We start from the raw sequence: 20968 nt of genomic DNA, 5'->3' as shown, positions 1-20968 counted from the left end.
ACCTGAAGTCACTAGAGGGTGACCAGAAGCAGGCAGACTGCGCAGAAGGCTTCAACACTTGGGATAAAACAATGCCAGAGTGAATTTCCTGTTTTATTGTTTTGGTTTTTTTTCTTTTTTTAAGTCATTTAGCCTAAAGCAAGAGTTTATTTACACCGCTCTAAAACTTTTTATAGAAATTATCAGTCTCACTAGCTAGAAAACCCCACTCCAGTACTCTTGCCCAGAAAATCCCATGGATGGAGGAGCCTGGTGGGCTGCAGTCCATGGGGTCTCGAAGAGTCGGACACGACTGAGCGACTTCCCTTTCACTTTTCACTTTCATGCATTGGAGAAGGAAATGGCAACCCACTCCAATGTTCTTGCCTGGAGAATCCCAGGGACGGGGGAGCCTGGTGGGCTACCGTCTATGGGGTCGTACAGAGTCGGACACGACTGAAGCGACTTAGCAGCAGCAGCAGCAGCAGCTAGAAAAATCAGAAGACAGAGTTTAGGGCAGTAACAAAAATTGGAAAGTGAGGGGAGAAATCTCATAAAAGAAGAGTCTAGAGGACAATCTTCAGAGTCCAACTAGGAAATCTACTCACATCGTTAGTCAAACTAAACAGGCATGAGGAAGACTCTAAGAATCTCAGCTAAAGCTAAAAGACTGAAATTATTTTCCAATTGGACTTTGGTTCTAGCCAGTTTTCCTGACTGCTAAAACATCATATCATTTACAACTTCTGGGTACAATTTTTAAAGTTACTAGAAAATAGAAGAAAAAATAAGAAAATATAACTTATGCTCAAGAAATAGGCAATTAATGGAGACAAACTATGAGAAAACCAAGATGTTGGAATCAGCAGAAAAAGTATCTTAAAGAGCTTATTCTAATCATGCTGAAGGATGCAAAGAAAAAATGTGCTCACAATTAATGAAACAAGAGAAAATCCAAAAAGCAAAATAGAAATTATAATAAAAATGAAATGGAAATCCTATAAGTGAAAATCTATAATTTCTGAAATACAAAACTTACTGGATGGGCTAAACAGCTGATGAGCTTTATTTTAAATGAGAAAATAAAGACTTGGGAACTTGATACCAATAGAAAGTATCCAATAAACTGAAGAACAGGAGAAAAAAGACATTAAAAATTACAGGAAAAAAATTACCCGAGTCTTAGGAGCCTGTGGGACAACATCAAAAGTTCAAATATACATGAAATTGCAGTCAGAGAAGGAGAGAATGGAGAGAACTGGGCAGGAATAAAATCTGAAGAAGTAATTATGGAAAATTTCCCAAATTCACTCAAAGATTCACATTTACAGACTCAAGAAGCTCACCAATTCCCACGTATGAAAAGTACACAGAAAACTATACTTAGTGTCAAAATTATAAGGAGAAAATATTCAAACAGGGACATAAAAATTACATGGTGTATATAAGGGAATAAAATGTGAATGACTGAAAACTTTTCATTAGAAATGATGGAGATCAGCAGGCAGTAACTGTCAACCAGATTCTGTACACAGCAAAAATGTCCTTCCGGAAGGAAAATAAAGATAAAAGAAAGTTTAGAAAAAAAGAAAGCTAACCTTATCACCATACCTGTACTGTAAACAATGCTAAAGGAAGCTCTTCAGACTAATGATAGACAGTGAACTATGATGTTTATACCAAACACCAACATAATACCTATGACAATTTTAGCTTGGAGGATGGGGAGGCTGATAAATGGAACAATACAGCTCAGAGTTTTTACATCTTATGTGAAATGGTACGATATTAAATTTAAGTACACTGTGTAAATTTGAGGTTATAAAGCGACCATTTAAAAATATAGTTAAAGCAAAATGCTAACAGAAAAATTAAAATATAATTCAAAAAATACAATGAAGACAGTAGGTGACAGATTGAATACTATAGAAAAATAGCTGAATAAAAAGTAGGAGACATGTGTGAAAAATTGTTTAAGAGTAAAGTGGAAAAATGGAATGGATATAATAAACAAAATGTCAAGGAAGACAGATCCAAGGAGTGTATTATATAGACGTAACAGGTGGTTAGAACTGGACTCGTCCTGTCTTAGTTTTGACTGAGGTTCTAAAAAAGATAGATATCAGATACAAAGTCAGTATGTGACAAATTTATATATGCAACTTTTCTAAGGAAATTGTAGGACCCAATTACACAGCTTGTGAACCCACATGTATTTTAAGAGGGGCCAAATCACAGAGAGAGAAAAGACTGATGAAGATATTTCACTGGGAAACAGTAAGGTCCTGCTCTGTGCCCCTCCATCATTTGGAGGAGGACTGGAGATGCTACTCTGAGTGCCAAGCAGCAAGAGACCCCTGAAGGAGACCACTCACAGAGCACTTCCATTAAATTTAAGGAAGACAGTCACAGTGTGACAGGTACTGTCCTGGGTATTTCATGTGCATTACATCTTTTAATTCTCAAAATAACCACTGAGTTGGGCATTATTACTACTTCTAATTATTTGATGAAGAAACTGTAAGACAGAGATATTAAGTATCTTTCCATAGCCCCATAGTAAAAAGGGGTTCCAGGTTTCAAATTCAGGTCAGCTAGTACCAGAGTCTGTACTCTTAAATACTGTACCATACAACTTTGGAATGACTCCTCTGCGGTTGGAAGACACATGGTTGGTGCATGAGAATAATAACAACAGACTGTAAAACGGATTGTGACTCGGGGCTGAAAGCTGCTCAACAACCAGTCAAGAAGACAAGAGAAGAGTTGACCAGAATACTTTCTCAATTTCAAGATGAACAATTTTTCATTAAAATCAAGATATATTTTACAATTGATGGCAGGTCATAATTTAATTGGCAGATGACTCTTTTTCTTTTTCAGTAGTATATAAAAAATAGAAGTCTTAAAATTAATAGTATATAATGCCATTTGGTGGCAATGGGCATAGAGAAAAGTAAACGCCACCTGACCAAACTACAGACTGCAGTGAATCATGTTTACACAGCCATAGCAGTATCAACGCTGTGGATGGGTTTTCAGCTTTGAGAATCAACAAATAGGCAAACACGGAGGCTTAATTCTGGCGCATAACAAGTTGGAAATATCAAACTGAACATTTTGAAGGTAGAATTATATCTGTTGGGAAGCGGTCAATGAAAAGTCTGAAGACAAGGCGGAGGAAAGAATATGGACTTTCCTCTAAAAACAAAACAGATGGCACCTAACCTAGGTGACTGAGAAGTGGTTTCTATAAACATATGAGCAAGCTTAAAACCAGCAATGAATGGTGCCAAATTCTAGGTTTAGAAATTTTAGGGAGAAATTACCACTATCAGGACTACAAGGGCAGGGGAAAGAGTAGTGACTAACACCTAGGACGAAGAGTTACACAGAAAGCTGTGGCTCTTTTTAGAGGGAGGCAACCAAACGAAGGGTGACCCAGGAGGGAGGCAGGAGGGAAAATAAACACTCCAAACTCCTTCCTTTGCCGTTCTCCCATCTCCAGGGCCAAACTCAAGATGATAGCAGATATCAAGGAAGCTCATTGATTCAGTCCATATGGGACACACAGAGTAGGGTGGAAAAGAAAAGATACTAGACCTGGGGAAGCAAATAGAAAACATTAAGCACAGTGCACTAATGTCTTTACCTTAAGTCAAAATCTGGCAAGATACGGAATAAAGCTGGTAGACTGAGCAAGGAAAGTTTAGATAGGTGATAGGCAGATAGATAGTTATACACGTACACATGTAAGGACAGAGGGGGTGGAGTAGCAGTGTAAATTAGCTAAACCTTATCGTTTATAGTGGAATCAGAAGGACTTGGATTCACATTCTACCTATTTCCCTGCTTAAAATGGCTCTCCTAAAGCAAGTCAATCAAACTCCGTGCTTCAATTTCCTTAAAAGCAAACTAATAGCAATATAATTTATAGAGGTGTCGTGAAGATCAAATGAGTTAATCCATGTGAGGGAACTGGAATATGTTAAGCACTCAATAATATGTTATTGAAAATGAGTCAAAAATAGAGATGAAGTATACTATTTAGAAAGAAACTGTATAACGAAAAGAATCACACATAGAAAGTGTTAAAAGCAATTAAACTTTGGGGAATTTCATTATATGGTTTTGGGTACTATCTGATTTTTTTAAATGTGAAAGTCATGTATGCGTGCTTAGGTGCTCAGTTGTGTCTGACTCTTTGTGACCCCATGGATTGCAGCCCACTAGGTTCCTCTGGTCCATGGGGATTCTCCAGGCAAGAATACTGGACTGTTGCCATGCCTTCCTCCAGGGGATCTTCCCAACACAGGGATCAAACGCAGGTCTCTCACATTGCAGGTGGACTCTTTACCATCTGAGCCACCAGGGAAGCCCAAGAATCCTGGAATGGGTAGCCTATCCCTTCTCCAGGGGCTCTTCCTAACCGAGGAATCAAACTGGGGTCTCCTGCATTACAGACGCATTCTTTATCAGCTGAGCTACCAGGGAAGCCAATGTGTAAGTCGTACTTTGATTTAAATAAGCCAAGTACACAAATGAAGTGAGAACACCTAAATATCACAGTGAAATGTGTGAAGTACAAAGATAAGCTAGGGAAGGGTTTATCCACAAATTCTCAGACAGGAAAATACAGATTACTTACACAGTAAAAAATTTCTATGACATTAGCACCCTAAATAATAGATAGTAATAAACTAACATACATTTAATTTAGAAGCTAAAAAATGTGAACCTATTTTTTATACCCATTCATATGTTTTCTATATGCAAGAGCAACATAAAGTCATTGTCAAAGAAGGGCTTCCCTTCTAGGACAATGTTCTAACTGATTAAGATGTTACTCAAAATAATATACTCTAGAATAATTCACATACAGTATGGAAAAAATGAACTCAAGTTAAAACCAACTAAACATACCAAGTTAATTATTGATAAATTTTTGGAAAGACAAAAATTACAAAGTAACTTGGGATAAAAATAAAATCTACCATAATGTTTAGCTTAAATTCTATTTTGATCACAACAAACTATAGGGAAAGGTTGAAAATAGGATAAAAGAGAAATAAAGACAAATGCTATCAAGATTTATAATATTAAAATCTAATAAAGTATACTTCAAGGTAAGATAGAATTAAAAAGAGGATTTTAAAAATTAACCAAAACGATAAACCTCATTTAAGATTTAACAGTAATGAATCATGACATATCAAATAATTGACATATATAAAGACTGATTTTATAATTTGTGAAAAGCCCCTACAAATAAATTAGAATGACAATAAAATCATAGATTAATAAGGGAAGGAAATAAATAGGACATTCAGGGCAGAAATATACAAGCTCCATAAAAATGGTAAGTTCAATGTCTCCTATAACTAAAGAAACACAAATTTAGTCAATAATAATAACATGTGTTTTTTACCTATCATATTATCAAATATTAATATTTAAAGATTTGTTGGGTTTCCCAGGTAGTTCATTTGTAAAGAATCTGCCTGCCAATGCAGGAGATATGAGTACGATCCCTGTGCCAGGAAGATCCCTTGGAGAAGGAAATGGCAATCCACTCCAGTATTCTTGCCTGGAGAATCCCATAGACATGGGCTACAGTGAGTGCATGGAGTTGCAAAAGAGTTGGATATGACTTAGCAACTAAACAAAACAACAACAAATATTTATCAGTGCCTAATGATAGTAATGGCACCCCACTCCAGCACTCTTGCCTGGAAGGTCCCATGGACAGAGGAGCCTGGTGGGCCTCAGTCCAGGGGGTCGCTGGGAGTCAGACACGACTGAGTGACTTCACTTTCACTTTTCACTTTCATGCATTGGAGAAGGAAACGGCAACCCACTCCAGTATTCTTGCCTGGAGAATCCCAGGGACGGGGAAGCCTCATGGGCTGCCGTCTATGGGGTCGCACAGAGTCGGACACGACTGAGGCGACTTAGCAGCAGCAGCAATGATAGTAAAAATTTAAAACAAACACTCAATGTTGGTTGAAAGTTAAGTTGTCATTACTTAGAGTATAATCTGTTCATGTTGCACAGTTTTAAATGTATGTAACTTTCATGTGACTATTATAGTTCTGAAGCTTGACCTACCAATAGACTCAAATGTACACACAAGGATTTTTACTATAAAACTGTTTATAAGAACAAACAACTAGAGGCAGCCTAAATGCTGAAAATACGTTTGCATTAAATAATTATTGTACATCCTTATGTTAAAATCTGTGCAGATAGTGTTTTATTTAATGAGGCATGTGTTTATGTGTTGATACAGAGAGGTCTCTGAGATATACAGTTGTTAAAGGAGGGGGGAAGATATGTGCAAAGGAGTCTATATAAATACTTCTTTGCATTAAGACCATGTCTATTTCTATTGAGGGAGCAGAGCATGTGCGGGATGCTTCTGGAAGAATGCGTGAGGGACTGCCAATGGCAGTACCTTACCAGAAGGAAAACTAACATGTTTTAAATTAATTGGCATCTTTTATTATGTTACCATGTGCATATGTTATTTTCATAACACTACTTAGCAAAAGAACTCTGCAACACTATAGGAAATTGACACAATAAAAATGGGAGATTTTGTTTTATCAAAAATTATATATATTAAGGTATACAGCATGATAATTTGATGCACATGTACATGTGAAATAATTCCCATAGTCAAGCTAATTAACATATCATCTCTTCACATAATTAACTTTGTGTGTGTGTGTGTACTAAATGAACCTGAAGTCTCTCTTAGCAAATTTCTAATATTCAATATAGTATTATTGATGATACTCATCAGACTGTACCTTAGATCTCTAGACTTACTCCTCCAGCATAACTGCAGTTTTGTACGTTTCGACCAACATTTCCACTCTAATTGAGAGATTTTAATATTCTCATCTTTTAAGGTCAAGCATGAAGTAAAATATGAAAAAGATATTAACATTATAATTTATAATAAGCACTTAATAGCAAAATATTTAATTAAATATTCTTTGTCAATGTTCTTGGAATATTTATTAAGCTATCTAAGAAATAGTTATGTATTTGTTAGATATCTACAGGGGCTTCTCTTGTAGCTCAGTCGGTAAAGAATCTGCCTGAAATACAGGAGACCTGTGTTTGATTCCTGGGTCGAGAAGGTCCCCTGGAGAAAGAAATGGCAACCCACTCCAGCATTCTTGCCTGGAGAATCCCATGAACAGAGGAGCCTGGCAGACTACAGTCCATGGAGTCGCAGGAGTCAGACACGACCTAGCGACTAAACCACCACCAGCATCTATAAATCACATGGCAAGAGTATTTCATTGATATCGTATATACACACATACTCACAAATACTGTATAGACCACTGCCATAGACATAAATGCAGTAATGTCTGATTCAATAATAAAAGTATAAGTGACACTTTTCTCCAAACAAACAAAACTCCAGATCTAAGACTTGGGGACTAAGTCTTCCATCTTAAAGAAAAGTACAGAAAATGAAACGTTAAAACTATAAATTCACATAATTTGAATAATAATGGAGAACATTTCATATAAAATTGGAGAATTGGAACAAAAGCACTGATCTGAGGCTAATTCATAGTACTAATTGCTTTCACAATCAAACAATAAAAAACTAAAAGTAAGCATTTGTCTCAAGATATAATCATACAAGCAATAAGGTAAGCGTAATTAGAGATCAATGGACAGGTAGAAATGAGTAATGTGCGAAGCAAAGAACAAATGATTTGATAAGTGAAACCCAAACCCTAGTTTTAATTTTTGGGGGGAAAAAGAAAAAAGCAACACTGTCAAAAAAAATAAAAGAGAATAATGCATACAAACAAAATTAAATAATCTAAGTAAAATTAGAGAAAAGACACATGATCTCTCATATAAAAAATAAACTGTGTAATATGCAAACCCTTTTCTAAATTATGAAGATACACAAGTACTATTAGTGAGACTAAAACCACAGATAATTAACAAGGATGATATTTTAGGAAAAAATATATTTATATCATTAAATTTTATGCTAGTATTATTTACCAACACATATGAATACATACATATATATATGTGCATACATATATGTACATATATATATATATATATACATGTGTTGCTGCTGCTGCTGCTGCTGCTAAGTCGCTTCAGCCGTGTCCGACTCTGTGCAACCCCAGACACGGCAGCCCACCAGGCTCCCCCGTCCCTGGGATTCTCCAGGCAAGAACACTGGAGTGGGTTGCCATTTCCTTCTCCAATGAGTGAAAGTGAAAAGTGAAAGTGAAGTCACTCAGTCGTGTCTGACTCCTAGCGACCCCATGGACTTCAGCCTTCCAGGCTCCTCCGTCCACAGCATTTTCCAGGCAAGAGTACTGGAGTGAGGTGCCATTGCCTTCTCCAATATACATGTGTGTGTGTGTGTGTGTGTATATATATATATATATATATATATATATATATATATATATATATATATATAATTGGGCTTCCCTGGTGGCTCAGACAGTAAAGAATCTGCCTGCAATGCAGGAGACCTAGGTTCAATCTCTGGGTCAGGAAGATCCCCTGGAGAAGGGAATGGCTACCATTCTAGTATTCTTGCCTGGAAAATTCCATGGACAGAGGAGCCTGGTGCGCTATAGTCCATGCGGATGCAAAGAGATGGACATGACAGAGCAATTAACACTTACACTTTTCGTATATAAAATTAACAAAATAACCTAGCTACATAAACAATACATAGAGAGAAACAAAAAAATTAAGTTTATCTAAAAGTATCTCTTAGAATGGCCATGAACTGCAATCCTATAAAAAAAAATTATGTGATTTTCTGCACTTCAGATAATGTAAACATTTATAAATCTTTCCAGTTCCTTACAGACGTTTTAAAAACCTGATATCAAAATATGACTAAAATAATTCACAAAATTGATAAATTCTACCTGTGAATACACATGCAAAATATTTTAATAACATAGTGATGACTTAAGTTCAATAAAATATAAAAGAATACCAATCCTTGAACAACTCTCTTTTATTCTGAAATTTCTATAGTGTTTCAGCAATTGAAAAACTAATACAGCTTATCATTGACTACTATAATAAATTATGAAAATAAATATTACAACTTGATGAAAAAAAGTGTATGTTTATAAAATATTTCATTCTATCAACATAAATTTCAGATTGATGAAATTTAAGATAGACAATTAAATGCAAAAAAGAAAAGCAAATTATGAAAGGGCTAGAGGGAATTCTGTGGTGGTCCAATGGTTAGGGCTCTGAGCTTCCATTGCAAGAGACACAACTCTGACCTCTGGTTGGAGAACTAAGATCCCATATGCCTCATAACACTGCCAATAAATAAATAAATCCATTAAAAAAAATAAAAGGGTTACAAATAAATGTAGATGAATATTTACATCATTTGAAATAGAGAATGATTTTAAAAGCTTTACTTAATGGGGTATTGGGATTAACATATGTACACTGTGTTCAGTTGCTTCAGTCATGTCCGGCTCTTTGTGACCCCACGGACTGCAGCTTGTCAGGCCTCTCTGTCCATGGGATTTTCCAGGCAAGAATATTGGAGTAGGTTGCCATGCCCTCCTTCAGTGGATTTTCCCGACCCAAGAATTGAACTTGCATCTCCTGCATTGCAGAAGGGTTCTTTACCGCTGAGTTACAGGGGAAGCCCATATATATACCACTCTGTATAAAACAGATAACTAATGAGAACCTATTGCTTAACACAGGGAACTCTGCTTGATGTGTGGAGACCTAAATGGAAAGGAAATCTAAAAAAGGGTGGATATATGTATACATATAGCTAATTCATTTTTCTGTACAGCAGAAACTAACATAACAATGTAAAGCAACTATATACCAATAAAATTTTTAAAGTAATTAATTAATTCGAAATTTTGTTAAGTTTTACTTAAAATACAAGGACAATTAAATTAATAATTTTTTCTACCCAAAATGAAAACCTATATGTGAAAAACAACCATAAAGAATAAAAAGGTAAATGACAAGCTTGGAGCATATTTTCATCATAAAGAAAAAAGATTGTGATTTTTTACTATATAAATATTATTACATATCAAACATCCAACAATAATAATAATATCTTTCCATAAATTTAAAAATGGACCATCATCAGTAATGTCACTTAGAGCATATTCCATTAAAAGTTCCAAAAGCAAATAATCTCAAAATATGCAGGGAAGAAAATAACAAAATATAAAAGTAATTATTAAATGTCAGAGCAAAGAAATAAAAACTCTTTGCAAGGGAAGGAAAGTTTCTTAACCTAAGGTTATCTGTGAAATCTCGATAACAAATATCAATCCTAACAAAGAAACCTTAGAAGAAATTTCACTAAACCAGGAACAAAATCTGTTAACATTGCTTTTATTCAACATTGAACTAAAAGTCAAAGCAGAATGACAACACTATGAAGTAAGTAGTGTATAAGCTTAAAAACTCTTCACATTTGCAGGCAAGATGACTGTCTATATAGAAATCTCAAGGGAATAGATAGATGTATTATTAGAATAATAAGATTTATCAAGCTTATTGAATTCTAGAGCAAAAAGCAAAAATCAGTATTATTCCCATGCATCAGCAATAACCAAAGGAGATCATTAAAGGAAAAAAATAAGAATTTCTTTCATAATTTGACAAAAACAATAAGCCTATAAAAGTGCCTTGGAATATATCTAAATGAAGACTCAGAATATTTATTAAAAATTATACTTTATTACCATATTTCATAATGAAGACATAAATAAAAACAGAGTTATGTTCATGAATGGGAAAATTCAATGTCATAAATTAACTCTTTACCAATTAATCTAGAAATGTAACACAGCTTCAGTAAAATTTCTGATAGGGTTTTTGTAGGTAGGACTTGCAAAATTGTCCTAAAGTTCATATATACCAGTAAAGGGCAAAGAAAAGCTAAGATAATTATTAGGATCATGGAGGATGAATTTGCCCTATGGGCTTCCCTGATAGCTCAGTTGGTAAAGAATCTGCCTACAATGCAGGAGACCCCAGTTCGATTCCTGGGTCGGGAAATCCCCTGGAGAAGGGATAGGCTACCCACTCCAGTATTCTTGGGCTTTCCTTGTGGCTCAGCTGGTGAAGAATCCATCCACAATGCTGGAGACCTGGGTTTGATCCCTGGGTTGGGAAGATCCCTTGGAGAAGGGAAAGGCTACCTACTCCGATATTCTCGCCTGGAGAATTCCATGGACTGTATAGACCGTGGGGCCACAAAGGGTCCTATACGACTGAACGATTTTCACTTTCACAATTGTAATTGTCTCTGTGCCATTGCTAAAATAAAATGAATGACCAACAAAACAGATCAGAAACAGATCCGACCCCTATATACATGGAAATAATAAGTCAGACAGAGCTTTTCAAAATCAGTGGAGAAAGGATGAACTGAATTGGCCATTCATATGGAAAATATAGAAAATTAAACCCTTGGCTTGCCTTGGCTTGCCTCACGCTGCTGCTGCTGCTAAGTCACTTCAGTCATGTCCGACTCTGTGCGACCCCATAGATGGCAGCCCACCAGGCTCCACCGTCCCTGGGATTCTCCAGGCAAGAACCCTGGAGTGGGTTGCCATTTCCTTCTCCAATGCATGAAAGTGAAAAGTGAAAGTGAAGTCGCTCAGTCGTGTCCAACCCTCAGCGACCCCATGGACTGCAGCCTTCCAGGCTCCTCCATCCATGGGATTTTCCAGGCAGAAGTACTGGAGTGGGGTGCCATTGCCTACTCCGGGCTTGCCTCATACACAAAGATAAATCCCAAGTGGAACAAAGGTCTAAATGTGAAAGACAAAACTGGTACTTACAGAAGAATTTACAGAAGAAAATACAGAGGGTTACATTTATGACCTCACAATAAGAAACAATTTCCTCAACAGGACACTCAAAAAGTATATACTATATCACCCTATAAATAGAAACATTGATAACTGCTTCCTTATAATTACTATTGGCCCACCAAAGATAGCATAGCCAAAGTTCAAGGACCAGTCATGAAGTAGAAGATATTTGCAACTTATATACAACAAAATATTCATTCCCAGATTTAATAATGTCTAAAAGTCAATAAGAAAAAGGCAAATGACTAAACAAAAATGGACAAAGCATATAAATATATATTCACAGAAAAGTTGGCCAATAAAGAAAAAATGCTTCATCCCATTATAATCAGGAGTAGATAAATTTAAATAAGATATGTTTTTAGATCCAAAATATTGGCAAAATTTTTAGATTTTGATACTACTAAATGTTGATAAGCCTGTAGAGAAAGGGGAGGACATACCGCCAGTGAGATTATGAATTGGTACAAACATTTTGCAAAGCAGTTTTCAAAGCAGTTTAGCAAAATCTAGTAAAGTTTAAGACACAGAGTCTCTGATTCATCCATTTCATTTTTAGTAGATGCCCTAGAGTGATCTTCACATATATGCAGAAGAATGAAAGTATAAGAATATTTTTTTCGCAACACAAAGAATAAGAAACTGAAAACAATGTAAAGGCAATCAAATCAATAACAAGAATGTTAAAAGTAATATAGTCATATAGTACAATAATACACAGCAGTGATAATAAGCAAGTTATCCACACGGGAAAATATCACAAATATAAGGCGGAGGCAAACAAATCACAATTGGGTGTATAAATACATAAAAAAATATAGTGACCTTAGTAACATTCGTTATGTACTAGTGCATTTGAAATAAAAACATAAAAATATGCAAGGAAAAATTTAACACCAAATTCAGGATCTTGGTTAACTGACAAGCAAGGAAGGACTGAGGAAATGGAATCAGGACAAGATAAACCCAGGGCTTCCACCTTATCAGTGGTGTTTCCTTTAAAAGAAAAATCTGGATTATGAATAACTATGGCAAAATGTTTCACTTTAATAGACCTGAACGAGGGTTACAAGGAATAGACATTTGCTGTTATTTTTTTAAACCCTCGTGTTTGAAATATTTCCCAATGTGAGAAAATTTAACAAAAACCAAAGGTGGGACTTCGTTGGTGGCACAGTGGACAAGAATCCGCCTGCCAATCAGGAGACACAGGTTCAGGCCCTGGGCTGGGAAGATTCCACATACCACAGAGCAACTAAGCCCACGCACTACAAGTACTGAGCCTCAGTGCTGCAACTACTGAAGCCCAAGAGCCTAGAGCCTGTGCTCTGCAGCAAGAGGAGCCACCACCATGAGAAGCCCACACATCGCCACGAAGAGTAGCCCCGCTTGCCGAAACTACAGAAAGCCCAAGCAAAGCAGCAAAGACTCAGCACAGCCAAAAAAAAATTAATTAGTTAATTTAAAAAAAACCTAAAGGTTTCCGTAGGAATTTTGTTAGACAAAATAATGTAAATGAAGCCATTTTCAACCTCAGTAGTGATTTAAGAAATAGAAATTTAAATTACACTAAAATAGACATGTATGGACATGAGAGTTGGACTATAGAGAAAGCTGAGCACAGAAAAATTGATGCTTTTGAACTGTGGTGTTGGAGAAGACGCTTGAGAGTCCTTTGGACTGCAAGGAGATCCAACCAATCCATCCTAAAGGAGAGCAGTCCTGGGTGTTCATTGGAAGGACTGATGTTGAAGCTGAAACTCCAATACTTTGGCCACCCAATGCAAAGAGCTGACTCATTGGAAAAGACCCTGATGCTGGGAAAAATTGAGGGCAGGAAGAGAAGGGGATGACAGAGGATGAGATAGTTGGATGGAATCACCAACTCAATGGACATTAGTCTGGGTAAACTGCAGGAGGTGGTGATGGACAGGGAGGCCTGGCGTGTTGCAGTTCATAGGGTCACAAAGAGTAGGACATGACTGAGCAACTGAACTGAACTGAAAATAGACAAATGAGTTACTAAACTAATGGAGGTATAAGAAATCATAATGATCTAATATTGGCAAGAATACTCATTGTTTTCTGATGGCAATAAAACAATACATATCAGAAATAATGCAAATGGTTTACCTTCTAAGCTGTGTGTACTGTCTAGAATGTCATCCTAAAACAAGAAATGTGAAAAAATAGAACTAGTCTAGATATCCAACATAGAAAATAGTTTAAATAAATAATTCCGGGTGTCATGCAGTGATAAATTAGAATACAACTGGTATTTTATACCACAGTGGTTACAGACTTAGAGTTAGGAGACAAAAACAAATGTGGTAGTCACTCAGTTGTGTCCCATTCTTTGTGACCCCATGGACTGTAGCCCGCCAGGCCCATCTGTCCATGGCATTCACCAGACGAGAATATGGAGTGGCCAGCCATTCCCTTCACCAGGGGATCTTCCCACCCAGATCTCCCATATTATAGGCAGATTGCATGTTCCTACAGGAAAGTGAAAGAGAAGAATGAAAAAGCTGGCTTAAAACTCAACATTCAGCAAACAAAGATGATGGTATCCAGTCCCATCACTTCATGCTAAATAGATGGGAAAACAATAGAAACGGTGACAGACTTTATTTTTTGGATCTCCAAAATCACTGCAGATGATGACTGCAGCCATGAAATTAAAAGACGCTTGCTCCTTGGAAGAAAAGCTATGACCAACCTAGACAGCATATTAAAAAGCAGAGACATTACTTTGCTGACAAAGGTCTGTTTAGTCAAAGCTAAGGTTTTTCCAGTAGTCATATACGGATGTGAGATTTGGACCATAAAGAAAGCTGAGCGCCAAAGAATCAGTGCTTATGAACTGTGGTGTTGTTAGAGAAGACTCTTAAGAGAGTCCCTTGGACTGTAAGGAGATCCAACCAGTCCATCCTAAAGGAGATCAGTCCTGAATATTCATTGGATGGACTGATGCTGGAGCTGAAACTCCAATAGTTTGGCCACCTGATGTGAAGAACCGACTGATTGGAAAAGACCCTGATAGTGGGAAAGATTGAAGGCGGGAGGAGAAGGGGACGACGGAGGATGAGATGGTTGGATGGCATCAGTTTGACTAGGCTCCAGGAGTTGGTGAGGGACAGGGAGGCCTGATGTGCTGCAGTCCATGGGGTCACAAGAGTTGGACATGACTGAGGGACTGAATTGAACTGAACTGAACAGAAAAGTATCTCAATTTGCTCATATAAAATTATGTGTTTAAACCATAAAATGCACATAAAAATTACATATGAGATAAACTACAAGTGATAGTTTGGTGACTATCTCATGGTGATGAGTTTCAGGTAATATTTGTTTTCTGTACCTTTTTTACCTTTTATATCATACAAATTTAAATGCTTTAAGCAAGTTTCTAACCCTTAGCCCTCTGACAACAACAATAATAAAAAGTCAATCTATTGATCCATCAAGAGACAGAGAGGGAGAGATCACAGTACCAACAGTGGCAGTCTCTAGATGATAGAATTACATGTGGCTTTTCCTTCTTTTGCTCATCCATATTTTCTAATTTGACTATGCAGAATGATTATTCAACAAAGATAATCCTAAATGTTAATGTTTACAACTTAAATATATTGGGGGACTTAGAGAAAACTAAATTATTCATGTTTTGCTAGTAGAATTTTTGCTCCAAAGCAGATTTGGAAAAGGTAACTTTCATATCCTATATCCTGATTGGTCTTCGTTCTCATCAGTTACCACCAAACTAGAATCTGTCTATTCTCTCTCAGGTTTTCCCTTCCCTCTGGTCACCTCCTTTCCTTTCCTCTTTCTCTCCCTCTTCCCTTCCCCTTTTTCTCTCTCTTCCTCTACCTGTGTTATTTCTAAGAGGCTAGAATTCTAATTTAGAAATAAGCAAAAATGGCTCATTTTCTTCTTTAGGCAGACAAATTCCACAGTCCCTGCTATCTTCCTCTTTTTTTTTTTCCTCTACCAATAACCACTTCCCCTTGTTGTTATTGCCCTTGATGAATGACACCTCCACACTGAAGAATGTGGACGAAACGGCAACCACTTGCTCTCTTGTGCTAAACTGTGTTCTTCTTAGGAATAGGAATTTTGTCCTATTTACCCAGTATTCCCAAGCCTAGCACAGTGCCTGACCTGTTGTGGAATCCCACACATACATGTTGCCTCTCCACAATGGTCTTTACCATCCAGGCTTCTCCTGCTTGAGCCAAAAGAGTTTCCAGTTCTAATTCATGGAGACTTAATGTTGCAGCAGTGCCTTATGGGCAGAGTATAATGACTTATAATGTAATACATCTTAAAATGAAATACATGGTACTTTTAATGATTTGACTTGTATGGGTTTCAGTATTTTATATTAATATATCCAATTTGTACATTCTTTTTAAATGTATAAATTGTTCTTTCAATCTTTTCAAGTTGCATTTAGTACTAAGTAATGTAGACAATTTAATTTGCTTTTGTACACATTGCAGAAACATGTCTCAGAGAGCTGGTTTACCTGAATATATGTGGAATCAGTTGCTGAACTTTATATTCCAGTTAATTGCAATTACTATTAAGAAGCAGTTCCTTGTTAATTAACAATTACATCAACACACAGATTTTCAATGTCCCAACCCCACTCCAGTACTCTTGCCTGGAAAATCCTATGGATGGAGGAGTCTGGTGGGCTACAGTCCATGGGGTCGCTAAGAGTCAGACACAACTTCACTTTCACTTTTCACTTTCCTGCATTGGAGAAGGAAATGGCAACCCACTCCAGTGTCCTTGCCTGAAGAATCCCAGCGATGGGGGAGCCTGGTGGGCTGCTGTCTATGGGGTCACACAAAGTCGGACACGACTGAAGCGACTTAGCAAGCAGTTTTAATTACATTCCAATTCCAAAGAAAGGCAATGCCAAAGAATGCTCAAACTACCGCACAATTGCACTCATCTCACATGCTAGTAAAGTAATGCTCAAAATTTTCCAAGCCAGGCTTCAGCAATACGTGAACCGTGAACTTGCTGATGTTCAAGCTGGTTTTAGAAAAGGCAGAGGAACCAGAGATCAAATTGCCAACATCCGCTGGATCATGGAAAAAGCAAGAGTTCCAGAAAAACATCTATTTCTGCTTATTGACTATGCCAAAGCCTTTGACTGTGTGGATCACAATAAACTGTGGAAAATTCTGAAAGAGATGGGAATACCAGACCACCTGACCTGCCTCTTGAGAAACCTATATGCAGATCAGGAAGCAGCAGTTAGAACTGGACATGGAACAACAGACTGGTTCCAAATAGGAAAAGGTATACGTCAAGGCTGTATATTGTCACCCTGCTTATTTAACTTCTATACAGAGTATGAGAAACGCTGGACTGGAAGAAACACAAGCTGGAATCAAGATTGCCGGGAGAAATATCAATAACCTCAGATATGCAGATGACACCACCCTTATGGCAGAAATTGAAGAGGAACTAAAAAGCCTCTTGATGAAAGTGAAAGAGGAGAGTGAAAAGGTTGGCTTAAAGCTCAACATTCAGAAAACAAAGATCATGGCATCCTGTCCCAACACTTCATGGGAAATAGATGGGGAAACAGTGGAAACAGTGTCAGACTTTATTTTTCTGGGCTCCAACATTACTGCAGATGGTGATTGCAGCCATAAAATTAAAAGACACTTACTCCTTGGAAGAAAAGTTATGACCAACCTAGATAGTATATTCAAAAGCAGAGCCATTGCTTTGCCGACCAAGGTCCCTCTAGTCAAGGCTATGGTTTTTCCAGTAGTCATGTATAGATGAGAGAGTTGGACTGTGAAGAAGGCTGAGCACCAAAGAATTGATGCTTTTGAACTATGGTGTTGGAGAAGACTCTTGAGAGTCCCTTGGACTGCAAGGAGATCCAACCAGTCCATTCTGAAGGAGATCAGCCCTGGGATTTCTTTGGAAGGAATGATGCTGAAGCTGAAACTCCAGTGCTTTGGCCACCTCATGCGAAGAGTTGACTCATTGGAAAAGACTCTAGTGCTGGGAGGGATCGGGGGCAGGAGGGGAAGGGGACGACCGAGTATGAGATGGCTGGATGGTGTCACGGACTCGGTGGACGTGGGTCTGAAGGGACTTCAGGAGTTGGTGATGAACAGGGAGGCCTGGCGTGCTGCGATTCATGAGGTCACAGAGTCGGACACGACTGAGTGACTGAACTGAACTGAACTGATTGCAATTATCACACTATTCTTCCCTCTTTTAAAAAACGTTTATTTGCTTATTACTTATATTTGGCTGTCCTGGGTCTTTGTCGCTGTGCGGGCTTTTCTCTGGTTGCGCTGTGTGGGCTTCTCACTGCAGCGGCTTCTCTTGGTGCAGAGTACAGGCTCCAGGGCACATGGCTTCAGTACTTGCGGCTCCCGAGTCTAGAGCGCATGCTCAATAGTTGTGTCACATGAACTAGTTGCCCCAAGGCACGTGGATCTTCCTGGCCCAGAGATCAAACCCGCGTCTCCTGCATTGGCAGGTGGATTCTTTACCACTGAGCCACCAGGGAAGCCCCTATTCTTTCCTCTTTAGAAATAAGATGTCAAGAAATTAAGTACCTAGACTAAGCTTTTGGGAAGGACCAAAAGTCAAGGCAGGATCTTTTTAATTCAGATCTACTCCTCCTTCCATACTAAATTCATTCAACAAATATTCAGTGAGTACTTATACATACAAGAACCTGCTCTTGGTACTGGGGATACAAATGGAACCCAAAGAGAACTTAGTCTCATAGAGCTTTCAAATTGTGCTAAGTGTCAAAAGCAAAAAACAAAAAATGAATTGAAAGCTACTCACGTCCCAGCAACAGCCAAGCACAGATCTGAGTGCATTGATAAAGCATCATTTTAACTTCTTGGCAACATTTCAGGGCTGACTCTGTGTCAGGCACACTTCCAGGGACTTTCCATCAATTAATTCATGGACTCCTCCCTTGGAGGCAGATTCTGTCATTATCATTCCCATTACACAGATGGGTTAACTGATACAGAGAGACTGTGTGGCTGCCCACGGCCACACATCTCAGAGCCCCTGACTGTCTCTTATTTCTGGTTGCCTTCTAAATTGCCTTTGACAGAACCCCTGTGATGATAAGCTCTTAGTTCTTGCCTTAAATCCTAGTTCAGAAAGTCTACTGAAACAAAGTTGCTCAAGATAAAACTTAGATCATGACACTTGGAAGATATTGATTTCTATGATAACCTCCTATATGAGAACCAACTTTGGCATCCATACTTTCATACCTGGATTATTATCATTGTCTTCCCCAATGCTGTGATTTGCTAACTTGAAGGTAAAAATGGACCCTGTTGGCCCTGAGAAGAGGGGCTGGAGTGCCCATCTCTTTTGTTGTTTGCTTGGCTAGGTGGTCTTATCTTTTTGGTGGGGCTGGGGGCGGAATCAGTGCACAGGGAAGAGAATAGCCAGAATGGAGGGAACGGATTGCTGGCGACCGCCTGTTCACCAGACAGATTAGGATCAGGACACTGGTGCAGCACAAGTCTCAGTGGCTCTGTCCCTTGGCTCAGTCGCCTGGCCTCAATTTGAGTCCAATTGCTTAATTTTCTGCACACCCCATGAAAGCCAATTCCCATGCTGCTCTGTGTCTTCTTTATATTTCTCCATAATGCCGTCTCTGGCTGTTTAACTGCGGCAGGCTTTATGATAAGGGTTACTGTTTGTTTTTTTCTTCGTTGGCAGTAGGCAAAGACTTAATTTTAAGAGGCACACTCAAACTCAAACAGCCCTGAACGACTTACACAGAAAGCAGGGTGTTTTCTAGGCTTGTTTTTGAAATATTACAATTTTTTTATTAGGCAATTTTATCATTGTTATAAATAAGTAATTGTACTGGGGAGAAGGGATAATCCTTATTTAATTAAATTCATCTATACTCCCAGGTTGGCAGCAACAAGACATATGTGAGACTAATACCCACAGCCTGCCTCTTTGCATGTGCAATTAAAAATTCACTCTACAGTAGCACTGCCAGCTTCGTGTTGCTTTTGGCATTTACAAATTCTTTTATTTTGTGACTTTTTTTTTTACCATACACATATGCTGGAGCAGATGTTGCTTATTTGTTGTTTATTCAAATCTGTAGGCTCTGGCAGCTAACTCCATTGTTCTGTAATGAAGCTTTATTCACTGTCCTGTATTAGGACCCAGCGCCTGCACGAGAGGCTGCGTTAGCTCCCAGTAGGACACCACAGTTATTGCCCTTGTAGTTGGCTGTTTATAGTCGGAAGCTTGCAATGGGGAGAAAAATCAACAACAACAAAGGGCTGGGTGGTTACGTTCGGGATGAATGGAAAGGAACGGAACAGGCGGGAAGGTCACCCTGCATTACTCTGCTCCGTAGTTCTGCCTGGTGGCCTCGGCCTGGCATACAGGCTCATCTGTTGTGGGGATTTGGGGTCTGAGCCTGGGAAGCAGTCCCTCCCTGCTCTTTCTCTTCTTTTTCTTTCTTTTCATCTCTCTAGCTGTTTAATTTGTTCACAAGCAGGGTGTCTAGTGCATCTTCCCACCCCCTCCTCCACCCCCCTTCTTCCCAGCGCATACACATATTCATTAGCAGCCACGCTTAGTCCAGCACAAAACTCTTCCTTCCATATATCACACCCTCATCACATCCTTCCTCATCCACATACTGTTTCTGGCTGCCTGTGTCTTGGGGTAGCCACACTTCATAAAGTCGAGAATGTCAGGTCCACGTTGACCAAAATAAAGACCTGCTGATCCCTAGAGCTCCAATGCCAATTTGGAGACATTCGCCTTCTGGAAAACCCCTGTCTTGGCCAGGAGGCAATCAATCAGAGATGTAACCACCTCCATCTGGCACATTATGACATGGAACCTCACTATTAACACATTTGTGATTCATCTTGTCCCAACGAGTGGTGCCAGGGATCAAACCACATCCTCCCTCCCCGTGGCAGCTGGGAGCACTCTAGCTTCCCAGCATGCAGAGTTAACACATTGGCTCCTGTGACATCGCAAGTAACAATTCTTTTAATTATCACACCTTCCCTCCCCCTCCCCAC

The 20968-nt window shown here is 38.4% G+C and overlaps 1 protein-coding gene across 1 annotated transcript in view; it reads left to right on the top strand.

The window, feature by feature from the left end:
- ITPRID1 (ITPR interacting domain containing 1) overlaps nucleotides 1-20968 on the top strand; it is a 91027-nt gene that overhangs the window by 36491 nt on the left and 33568 nt on the right. The gene's annotated exons all lie outside the window — the stretch shown is intronic.

The sequence above is a fragment of the Ovis canadensis genome, chromosome 4 (assembly GCF_042477335.2).
Source record: "Ovis canadensis isolate MfBH-ARS-UI-01 breed Bighorn chromosome 4, ARS-UI_OviCan_v2, whole genome shotgun sequence".
Taxonomy (NCBI): domain Eukaryota; kingdom Metazoa; phylum Chordata; class Mammalia; order Artiodactyla; family Bovidae; genus Ovis; species Ovis canadensis.
This window is presented reverse-complemented; position numbering and strand designations above follow the sequence as displayed.